A 13,581-nucleotide genomic window follows, 5' to 3' on the forward strand; every position below is an offset into this window, starting at 1 on the left:
AACACTACTCACACAAGTTGTGACGATAAATGCTCACACGAGCTATTGGTCGGGATGTTAAGCTGCACAATGCTACTCACAATAGTTGTGAAAAATCCACAAGAAATACGTGATCTTAGCCACCGATAGGACATTCAAGATCAGCACCCGAAATGGTAATAACCCTAATGACATGTCATTTGTATCCAAAGAATTCACAAGGTTCATATGGTCCGTGTTTCACACCCATATCATTTCAACACATATACATTACTTCATCACATGAGTTCATCCATATAGTTTTCCAATTTTAAACGTAGCCTTTAACTATTATATCCTTGCAAACATACATGGATAATTATTAAATCACAAGAACAACAAATAATTGTTTCAATCAATATACGAACTTACCTAATAAAAAAAGGCAATGAACACAACACCGATGATTACTCTGCTAACTTTCCTTTTCTGCGATTATTGTTCGGTTGATTTGTTTCTTGATCTAAATAATAATTTTAACTCAATTAATCATTTAAAATAACTTAAACAATAAATCTTATGCATATAAGTCCTTTTATTAACATTTTACAAATTTACCTTAAAATTTCACCTTTTATGTAATTTAGTCCTTATGTCAAAACTTGCAAAATTTTCATAATTAGCCAAAAAACCTCTAGGCCAAATTCATTATAGTCCCTCTATATCCCTTAAGAACTGAATATTTACAATTAAACCATGTCAATTTCAAGATTATAACAATTTAATCCTTCAATTCAAAACTAATTAAAACTACTTTACAAAATGGTCCTATTTGACCATCAAGCTCTTAAATCTATCACCTAACTTCAAAAATACACAGGGATTAATCAATGGTAAGTTACTAAACTTTTAACAGTTTTAGGAAATAGTCTCTGGGCTAGCTAAACCAAGCTCTCGGGGCTCCTAAAACATAAAATTACAAGAAACGAGTCAGAAATCACTTACCAATTAAAGCTTAAAGGTTGAAATGTGAAAACCCTATTCTTGCTCTTAACATTCGACCATTGAAAAATAAAGATGAAGAACATGATAGAAAATGTCATCTTTTTTTAATTATTATTTTAACTTATATAGTTTGGTTTTCTTGTAAATATTAAGACATTTTTAATTAAGACATAATTAACTTATCTTGAAGCTTAATTAAACCTTATTAACATGGATGATGACATATAAATCCACTAGAATAAACACATCTTGGTCTAATTATTCAATTGACTCTTTTTCTATTTAATACTTTATAGTAATAAAACTTTTACCTCATTTACAAATTAGTCCTAAAGTATTAATTAATTAACCAAACATCAAAATTACTGAACCAAGTTTTATTATGACACTCTATTAGATTTGTAATGTAACACTCTCAACCGGATCCAAATCTTAGGTATTACCACACAAATATAGACACAAGCTTGATTTACTTATGCGATTTACAAATAATAACAACTTAATTACAAATATCAAACTAAAAAATAATACAACACTAGGTAATTAAATCACAATGATATCCAAATTGAAACCCTAATTTTTATAATTACCCCAAGTGTGGATTTCTAAGTAGTATTTTAATCTTTGAACCCGCAGCCAAGCTTGCTCTGTATGCATAATATCCTGATACGCCTTTTCCTTGGGCGTAATCCTAGCATTGTTTCTCCTAGTGCATACTCACAATCAACCTGAAACAAAAATGTAAACTCATGTAAGTTTATAAAAAGTTAGTCAGAAAAACGTCCTTTACCTACGCAACTCTTGCTCATTGTTAATGAAGTATCGTTATGAGTTTCTTATTATTCTAGTCTTTCAACTTGTTTCTGGGAATACTCTTCTCACAATTTTATTCTTCAGTCTATATGGATCTCATGCCTTATTCTGAACTTATTACCTATTCGTCGATCTCTTCAGTATGCAACATACCTCTTTCAATTTTATCTTTCACAATTCTTTGCCCACTTCCTTTATAGAGGTGTATTACGACCAAAACACCGTTACTCATGTATACATGAATTTAAGCCTTTTTTCACCATGATTCATAATAGATCATGCATTAGATAACATGTGCCTTTCTTCAGTTATACAGTTAGAAAAACCCTCATTCAAAATACGCTTCTTTTATGCTTGCCCATCACCTCTTCTACATCTCATCACTTCATCACTCACAGTCCAATCATGGTATTACATAATACTTTACCTTAGCTTATACAGAAACTGTGCCTTTTTTATCTTTCTAAGCACACTTACAAGCCATACTGAACACGTCAAACTGTTTAATACATAATTTTCCACAAAAGTCATTCCTTTAGGGTACGTCATCGAGATCCTTATTATGATACGTCACAAGGGCACTGATTTTAGAATTCGACATGTAAGATGTTCCTTCAGAGTGTGCCATAATGGCTTATTTCTCAAATTATTTCCACACAGGCTATCATTGCTGGGTTTGCCATAGAAGCTATCCTTTCATAATTAGTCACAAAGGCATTCCTTTCATATTGCGTTGCAAATGCGTTTCTTTCTTGGCGTGTTTACAATATGGATTCATCTAAATTCACACTACATGAGGTTTTCCCATCATCCTCTTAGGACACGTAGGGAACCCATTGGGTAATAACCTTCATTTAATTCCCCTTTAAAGGGTGCTATGGCCATGGATTTTTCCTTTTAGAATTAGTGTTTAAAGTCCTAATGGACTTCTTTAAATAAACCGTAAAGCTAGACCCGGACTCACTTCATAGACCATTCGTGCACTAACACAAATCACACTCATCTTCTAATAGATCATACCACATAACACTCATCCGAGACACATACGAACCTAAACTTTTCAGATTCCACCTCATAATACGTATTCTATTTCAACAATCACTCATACAGTTACATTACCATCATACTATACTTTTCTAGTTTGGTTTAATTATTCAATTAGTTTCTATAGAAATATTTCATGCAAGAGTTAGCTTAGAAACTCACTTGAAAACCACTAGAAACTCACTTGACAACCACGGATAAACGTTTGAACTCCAGATCCAACCTTCATTAAAATACTATAGCAACCACTGCTTATAAAACAGAAGAACACCATTAAAGCTCATTTGAGTAAATATACTATCATTTCAAACCTAGTGAACCTCATACAAAGCCTTACTTCTTCATCTTACTATTCATGCACTCATTCAGACCTACTCTTACATAACATAACATGCAAAGTCATAAAACTGACCTTGACGTGGAGCAATCATTGATAAAATTCGGGATCTCAACTTTAACTTAGAGAAATGCCTTTGGTTTCTCAAGCCTCAAATAACCTTATATTAGAAGAAAGAAGAAGAGAACTTTTCTTTCCCAAATTGAATATCTATTATTATAGTCTTAGTCCTTATTGGAACTTGGCAAATGTGCCATCATTACTGAATTGTCTTATCAAAAGTCTACAACTTACAAGATACCTAATTGAGTATTCCCTTATATTTTAACTATTCTAGTTCACATTTAGTTGGTTCTTGACTAGCTTACCTTGCAACTTAATTTGAACAGAACCAAAATTAATCAAACGCATCATAACCCTGGCATGAACTCAAACTCTCGATACCATTTTACAAGACTACTGTTCTTATTCCATCTAATATAGCCATATAACAAGGAACCTTTATTAACTTAACCAAATAACTATTTACGTCCACTCTATTTACTGAAAGAGGCACTTGGATGAAGCCATTGTAACACCTTTACCCTATCCCTGTTGCTGAATTAGGGTTACAGAGTATTACGACACTTATCTAATCAAATGACAACATAATACCATTCAATTATTAATTAAAATACCAAATATTCAAACCAATCATCACTCATTGCATATATACATTACGGGCATTATATTGAGCTTACGGAACCTAAAAATCAATTCGGAGATAATCAGAGACTTATTTGAAATAAAACAAAAAAATGTAAGAAAAACTAAAAACATGGGTCACACGGCCATATGGCCAGGCCATGTACCATAGCCCAAGCAGTGTGGCTCAGGGACATGGTTTTGTGGCCAAATCGTATATAATTTGAAAATAGGGTCACAGAGCCATGTCACCAAATCGTGTGCAATTCAAAATAAGGTCACACGATTGTGTCTCTATACGGTTGTGTAACAACCTGAGATCATGTGGAACAAACTTGCACCAAAATTAAATAGGAGACATGGTCCTATGGTGTGATCATATGTGGCACACGGCCATGTGACAGCCAGTGTCCCAGGTCGTGTGCACCTAAAATGACTTTTAAAACAAGCCAAATCAATGCCTTTTCCTTAGGTGCCAAGCCAAACCAAAATCAACCATTCACATGCCTTCAAAATACATTCAAACAAGTTTAAAACATTACAAAATATTCAACATAAATTCCTAACCAATATGCCCTCATTGGCACCACATTTCATACACCAATCTAATTCATACTCAAATGTCACAAGTCCTTACCTTAAACACATGCCAAACATGTCAACTTATCCATTCTATTCATATTCAATCCTACCATATTCCAACCACTTTCAAGAAGAACTAACCAAATAGCCAAAGGCACATACATATATGGACATATTCAAGCCAACACCAAATATATATATACACAAGTATGCTTTAACAAAGTTTAAACAACATCATTATAGATAAAGAACTTAAAAGCTCCTAGTACATGCCATTTATAACCAACATCCAAAATGACAAAAACTTCTACTGAGATGAGGGATGAATAATGTGTGTGTGCTCCGACTTGATTCCAATCAGTCGAGATTTCTGATGATATACAAGAAGAGAAAACAACTAACATAAGCAACTAGTGTTTAGTAAGCTCATGAAAATCATAAAAGTAAACTTACCAAATAGGCTCAATTTTTACAATTCATGCATAGTTCTATTAACATGCTCATAAGTTCATTCAAATCCTATACATATTACAAGTTCCACAAGTTAGTGAGTTCAACAATAAAACATATAATCTTTCCATATTCTGAAACATTTATTATGAACATATCAATATACATTTCATTCATCACATCTTCAACATGTATTATTTATTCATTTCAATGCATTGATACCAACACTCTCCATTTCATCTACCAAAATCATATAACATATCATATAATTAAGTTCACTCGATTAAGCCTTTACTACCCGTTGAACCAAATGAAAAAACATCGGATACTCGAGAAAATGCTCACACAAGCTGTGACTGTAATTGTATATGGTCACACAAGCTGTGAAATAGGCCTGCTCACACAAGCTGTGGGTCAAGATGTTAAGCTATACAATGTTACTCGCACGAGCTATGGATAATCCACAAGAAATACAGGACCTCAGCCATCGGTAGGACATCCAAGACCAACACTCGAAACTATAAATAACCCCTGATGACATGCCATTTGTATCCTAAGTATTCACGAGGTTCAAACGAGGCTTGTCACATATCCGAATACTTTAACTTCATTTCCATTACACCAATTCACACACATATTCATGTAATTCACATTTTTGAAATGTAATTATCAATTTGATCAGCATCGTAATTTAATACATATTAACAAATATCACACAACAATCATTTTAAACTATACCTAGCATAAACATTCATTAACATTTCATTCAAAACAATAGGTAATAAGTTTAATCATTATACGAACTTACCTAAACAAAAACGGCTATGAACACAATACCGACGATTATTTCGCTACTTTAGCTTTTTCGTGATTTATGTCTGCTTCATTTGTTTCTTGATCTACTAACAGTTTTCATTCAATTAATCTTTCCAACATCTCAAACAATTAAACTTAAGCTTATAACTCTTTTTAATAATACTTTACAAAATTACCCCAAATATTTTACACTTTTTGTAATTTAGCCCTTAAACCTTAAACTTACGAATTAGCCATATTTAAGCAAAACTCAAGCTAGCCGATTTCTATATAGTCCCTATTCAACCCAAATTTAATAAATTTTCACAAGAATTTCATGTAATTCTTACTATTTTAGCAATTTAATCCCTAAATATAAAAATTACTAAAAGTCTATTTACAAAATAATCCTATTTACCTATCAATCTCTTGAATCTATCAACTAAGTTCACAAACACATATAATCATTCATGGTAGTCCTTAAACTTTTAACAATTTTACAAATTAACCCCGGGTTAGCTAGATTAAGCTACAACGATCACAAAAACATAAAAATCACTAGAAATGGGCAAAAATCAAATACCATGCAAGTGAATCTAACTTCGCCAAATACCAAGCTCCTCCAATGGTGTTTTTCCTCTTAGAAAATCGGTAGTGGCATAAGGAAGATGACAACTTCCTTTTTTTGTTTAATTTGTTTTAGTTTTATGTATCTAATTACCTTTTTACCTTTAAAAACATTATTTAACCATTAAAAAAACATTGTCCATAATTGTCCACTATCTATCTATATGGTTTATTTGCCATTTAAGTCTATTAATTTACATTTCCATAGTTATTTAGCACCTTTAACTAATAGAATTTAACTTTTACGTCTTTTTTGATTCTATCCTTTTTAATTAATTAACTATCCAAACATTAAAATTTCTTAACTAAATTTTAATACGACCTTGTAATAATTCTACAAATAATAAAGAAACATTAAAATATTGACTCACTTGTCGAAATTATGGTCCCGAAATTACTATTTTTGATACCACTAAAAACGGGTTGTTACACCTAGTCCGCCAATCATATTACTTTAGGATTATATGCCAAACCCTGTACCTATCAGAACTGGGGAGTTACTCGTAAATATTAAATAAATAATATTTATTGACTCTCTAGTCTAAATTGTGGTCCCAAAACTATCATTTCTAACACCATTAAAAAACTAGTTGTCACAATATGAACATGCATTGCATGATTGTGGGAAAATCCTCAGTGGGATAAATAAAGTTAGGATGGGAAAAAGGGGAGAGAACCTACTAGTTACCACCACGTGCGAAGCTAAGGGCCTTACGGAGGGAACACTGCGGTCTTTGAGCATCAAGGTTAAGTGGTGTAAAGGAGGTAATGGAAGGAGGATTTGAGAAATGAAAATTAAGGAAAAGTATTTACTGTTCAGTGGTATTGACTGGTCTTTCTGGGTGACACTGTAACGATGATATATGGCATAAGACCATATATGAAAGAGGCTATGGTAGCCTGGTAGAGGTACATAGCATAAGATCATGGATGAAAGATGTCATGGTGGAATGGTACAAGGTAAAAGGTATATGGCGTAAGACCATGATGAAAGAGGCTATGATAGCCTGGTATGAGGTACATAGCATAAGATCATAGATGAAAGGTCCCATGACAGATGGTATAAGGTATAAGGTATAAGGTATTCAGTGTAAGGCCATAGATGAAAAGTCCCATGACAGATGGTATAAGGTATAAAGTATTCAGTGTAAGACCATGGATGAAAGATGCCATGGCGACATGGTACAATGTATAAGGTATTTGGTGTAAGACCATGAATGAAAGATGCCACGGCTGCAAGGTACAAGGTATAAGGTATTTGGTGTAAGACCATGGATGAAAGATGTCATGGCTGTATGGTATAAGGTATAAGGTATATGGCATAAGACCATAGAAGAAAGATGCTACGAAAGTCTGGTATGAGGTACATAGCATAAGATTCTAGATGAAAGATGCCACAGCAACATGGTACAAGGTATAAGGTATTCGGTGTAAGATCGTAGATGAAAGATGTTATGGCATCCATGTATGACGAGTAAGACCATGAATAAAAGGTTCTATGGTATCATATGATAGTACGTTAGGATGGCGAATCGGTGTAAGACTATGGATGAAAGACTCCATGGCACCTACAAAGATAGTCCGCTGGGACAGTAAACACAAAATAGATAGTCCGTTGGGATAGTAAACACAGAATAGATAGTCCGCTAGGACAGTAAACACAGAACAGAGATAGTCCACTAGAACAGTAAACATAGATAGAGCCCGTCAAGACAATAAACAGTGGTAAGTCCTCCAAGATAAGAGAAATGAGGAAGAATGGTATAAGACTATTGCTCGGCTATGGTAACCTATAGAATCTGCCAAGAAACAAGTAAGAAGAGTTTTTCAAGACCTCATGTGAGGAGTATGTGGCCAATGCGCCAAGTTTGAGAAACCACGCAGGTGGGAGAAGAGTTAAAGAAAGTGGTAAGGATAGATGTGAAAGCCAACAAGGCATGGGCGAAATCCTAACAAGAAATAAAGGAAAGCATGACGGGCGAGAGCTAGCTTGTTCATGGAAATGAAAAAAAGGGTAATTGTTTGAGGATTGCAAGCAAGGATCTAAAACGAAGAGCCACTAGGGAGAGCACAATGAATTTGTACGAGAGAAGCAAATCTTGTGAGAGGGATGAGAATTCTACGCCCAGGATAAAGATTCTATCCAGGGGACAAAATGCCTGTCAAGACTATTCCTCTTTGAGTAAAGTCTATTGCGGGTACACTGCCACAATGATAGTCGTAGGGAGGTAACGAGCAAGTAAAATGGTAGGCTTGTATAGTCACATTGACAATAGCCTATTGGTCCAACAAATCAATCAAGTGGAAAGTTTGAACAAAAGAAGATCTTATAATGAGTCAAGTAACTGAGAGGATCGAGTGGAGTCCGTCGCCCTAAAAAAGAAACACTAGTTGTAAGCAAACAGTGAGTTTATTTTATATTTAGTTTATTTATACATTTGTTACCCTTATGTCATACAGTTAATTATGGCGCAATGAAGGAACTAAGTTAATTTGAGCTTACAAGAGATGTCTAATGTTCGCAGGATTTGCGAGGTTAATTGAGGACTCAGGAGAGGGATCAAGTCAAATGTTGCTGAGATTAGAGATCGTGATCTATGAGAGTCATGCACATAGAAAGGGGGTACAATTGGAGCCTTCGCCTTATGGTCAATCATAGTGTAATCAGACGTGTTCTTAGAGTTTGAATTCTGAATTTAGTTAGCCTGAGTTACAAACTTTAAGGGACTTATTGTAAATAAATAAATTGATTAGCGATAGAAATTTTAGGGACTAAACATTCAGTGGCTTAAAGCCTTAAATATAAAAACTATTATTGATTTTATTTTAGATTATTTTATTTAGTCTACTTTATAACAATTAAGTCAACATTAATAAATTAAGGATAGGTGAACCCGGTTCATTTGTGACGCTTCATACCCGAATCCGACAAACGGGTCAGGTTAGGTTGTTACACGGATGTTTAGAGCAAAAAATCGTGTAAATATATATAAATTAAATGTGGTATCTACAAGCAAACAAGTCAAATTGTAATATAGATTTGTGTTACAACAAAACACCGATAAGTATTTTGAGGATTGTACCTAAATGATTGCATGTTGGAGAAAATTATTATTAAATTAATTATAAAAAATAAGTACTACTCTAATCGAGTCACGAATTAGTCGTGTGAATCCAAATTAAAAGATTAATGAAAATAATTAAATTAATTGCTCTAAATTAACCTAATGGAATTTTCTATTCCTAGTGTCAACAACGCAAGCATCTAGCTTATGATTGATTAAAAAAGTAATTATCTAATTAAATAATTAATTATCCTCGATTGAGCTATTTATCACCCTTAGTTAAGAATATCCTTCCAGTCTCATCTTCACTAAGGATTACCACCTAAATCACCCTTCCAATCTCTTCCTAGGCATATGGATACCCTTTCGATCTTACCGCTTAGCACAAATTATACACGACATGATACTTTTTTGGTCTCAGCTATCTAGATAATCTATCAGGCACGTCACTCATTAATAAACTAAGCACTCTTGAATAAACAACTAATTTCAGATAAATAATCACTCAATAGATAAATTAGTTAAATAATCAAATTATGCAATATTTGAATAAAGCACTAGAAATTATTATAATATTCATACAGTCGTTAATTGATCAATTTAACAAAATATAAATAAAAGAATAAAATAGAATAGTAGAGAGAGTGCTCATTGATAATATATTGAGGCGAGGATTTAGAACAATCTCTACTCCTAAATATCTTCACATCAGAATAGAAAAGTTTCGACAAAGCGAAAAAAAATATAAAATACAAAGAAAATTGAATAGTAAAAATTGTCTATTTAAGTTTGCACACCATTCAGGTGACCCTAAGGTTACTTATATAGGCTACGGGTGACTTGGTGCCCACACAACCCAAGTACATTTAGATACTAATTAATATGATATAATCTTAGATTGTTAGGGTCTAAATATGGAAATATCCCCAACAGTGTCATATAAGGATTTAGCTCATTTTGGCCTGCCTTTGTCGCGTCATTGCGATGTGGAAAGACTCCTAGTCGTAGCATTGCTGCCGTGAATTTCTTCATATGTTCATTGCATTGTCATGATAAGGGAAAACTCCTCATCAGACGTGGAGTGCTTTCTTGACCTTGGTAACTTCATCGATCTATGTTGCAACACGGGCTTCATTTTATCATAGCTCGACTATCATTCCTTGTATTCTTAGATCTGAATTAGCACCCTATAAACTCAATTAGCCCATTAGTCACTCCCGAGGCTCGAGCTATCCTTACGGTCATTAAAACAACAGAAAATACATAAAAAAAAAATTGCATTAATGTTTAGTTCCTAACCTACTAATACTAAAAATGAAAAATTAATAATAAAATGCAAAAAAAAGGCTCATTACGTGTCAAAATGTACTTAAACTACCACTACAATTGGTAATAGGTCATTTTTTACAGCCTATATCTATTCCAGAATAGAAATAGGAACGAATCGCAATAGATTTCATTGTTGGTTTGCTGACTTCACTGAATAAAAGAAATGTGATTTGGGTGATAATGAATTGATTGACAAAGTTTGCTCATTTTCTGCCAGTTAAAACAGATTGGTCACTCCTGAAACTGGCTGAAGTGTATATTTGAGAGATAGAATTCATGGTGTGCCTATATCTATTGTCTTCGACCGAGGCCTTCGTTTTTCTTGAGACTTTGGAAGCAATTACATGAATCGCTAGTACGAGGTTGAATTTTAGCATAGCTTTCCATCCTCAGTCTAATGGCCAATTAGAGCGAGTTATTCAAGTGCTGAAAGATATGCTGTGAGCTTGTGATATTAATTTTGAATCTAGTTAGGAACATTATTTACCGTTAGCATAATTTTTGTATAATAATAGTTTCCAGTCGAGCATTCAGATGGCTCCGTATGAAACGTTATATGGCCGCCAGTGTAGAACACCCTTATGTTGGTTGAAATCGTGTGAGAAGAAAATAAGCGGACTAGAATTGATTCAGGAGGCTAAAAATGTGGTAAAATTGATTAGAGTAAGATTAAAAGGGGCTGCCAATAGGAAGAAGTCATATGTGGATCTAAAATGAAAGGATATCGAGTATTTAGTTGGTGATAAGGTATTCCTGAAGGTTTCTCCGTGGAAAATGATCCTACATTTTGGCCGTAAGGGAAAGTTGAGTCTTAGGTTTATCGGGCCATATGAGATGATCGAGAGAGTTGGACCAGTTGCATATTGCTTAACTCTACCATCAGAATTACAAAGAATTCACGATGTGTTTCAGGTATCCATGCTTCGATGATATCAGTTAGATCTATCTCATGTTATTTCTGTGGAATCAATTGAAGTTTGGTCTCATCTGTCATATAAAGAAGAACCAGTTGAAATCTTAGCTCAAGAAATGAAAGAGCTGATAAATTAGCGCGTGCCATTGGTGAAATTCATATGGCACAATCATAGCACTAAAAAAGTGACTTGGGAATTGGAAGAGACAATGAGATCCCAGTATCCCCACCTCTTTCCAGGTAAATTTCGAAGACAAAATTTCTTGAGGGGGAGAGTTGTAACGACTCGATTTCCAATGGTGTTAGAAATTATGATTTCAGGACCTCATTTCCGCAAATTGATTACATAAATATTAAATAAACATATTTATAAAGTTAATAAATGGAAGGATTGAAATTTGGTTAGTCAATTTAGCCAAAATTACGATTAATAAGGCCTAGGGACTAAATTGTAAATCCAATATGTATATACTTTTAATTAGGAAATGGCTTGGGGACTTAAATTACAATTAGCCAAAGGTCTAAAATGGTAATTAGACCCATTATAAGTAAGACATAGTGGAAAATAATGATGATTTCCTTAAGCTTAATTAACATTATAATTAATGAAGTTAAACGTGATTAATTAATTAAATTAAGGTTAATTAAATTATAAACTTAGTATAAAAGTGAAATTGGTGGATAGAGAGATGAAAATACATCTTCTCCAACCGACCAAAAGAAGAAAAGAAAAGAAAATTTCCATTTTTGAACTTTCAAGCTTTCAACCATTCAATTTAAGTAAGTCCCTAGCATTTTTTCTTTAATTTTTATGGAAATTGAATCATGGGAGCTTGATTTAGCTAGCCCATGTACTAATTTGTAAAAATGTTAAAGTTTAGAAAGTTGTCATTGTTTATTTCTTGAAGAATTAGGTGTAAAATTGATAAAAATTAAGCTTAGTTTAAGAAAACAACTAAATAGTAAAGCTTAATTGTTGAATTTGTACACTAGGGACCAAATTAAATAAAATGAAAAATTGTCATAAAATTTTGGTAGAATAGAAAGTAATTTCAATGCGAAGCTCTAGATTGAAAGTTACGTTTATCTCAGTTTTAGGAACTAAATTGAATAAATTGTAAAATATGCTTGATATTTTATTCTATTGTGATTTGAATGGAAATTGATGGTATTATATGTTTTGTTATTATATTTAGCTAATGTCGAAGAGGAACCCTCAAATTCGTGATGTCAACTCCAAAATTTTGAAAACTTTACAAATTGGTCTTTATTCGACCTTGGGTAGTATTAAAGCTTTTGTAAGCACGTATAAGACCCATAAATGAATATGTATAGTTTTATATGTTTAATGGTATAAATCAAATGTGTTTTGATCATAGTTGCTCTAGCAACGAATATGAAACCTTGTAGCCTAAATCCGACAATCGAGTTGGGTACGGGGTGTTACACTGTGACACCTCCCATTTGTACAATTGTTGGGATGGGTGAGAGGTATTACAAACCCACTCCAACCACTCCGACATTTCATTTAAACAATGTTTGAAAATTGTAATGCATGCAAGAATAAAGTTTAGGAGTTACTTAAGGCTAGGTTGATCAATTTCGAGAAGAGTGACAATCCTTCACTAGATCATTCAAGGGGCAAGGATTAATTCTACGAAAAGAGATACAATTTAGGGAAGCATGTTTTAATTTGGTGTTTCTAGTTATCCTTTGTGACATCCCTAATTTGACTCTAGTCGGGAAGTGGTTTCGAGACCCTAAAACCGAGTCACACAAGAAATTGATTGCTAAATTTCATGTCTATATTATGTTACAAATTGTGTGTGAAATTTTGATGCTTTGATTTTGTCAATTGAATGTGAATTTAATCAAAAAGGGCTTATGTGAGAAACATTGAAAATGTGTTGGTTAATTTTTAAAAGGGCCAAATTGTTGCATGGATTAAATATGGGGACTTGCATGTCAAAGTCCCCATT

This window comes from Gossypium arboreum, chromosome 2 (genome assembly GCF_025698485.1).
Source record: "Gossypium arboreum isolate Shixiya-1 chromosome 2, ASM2569848v2, whole genome shotgun sequence".
NCBI classification, from domain to species: domain Eukaryota; kingdom Viridiplantae; phylum Streptophyta; class Magnoliopsida; order Malvales; family Malvaceae; genus Gossypium; species Gossypium arboreum.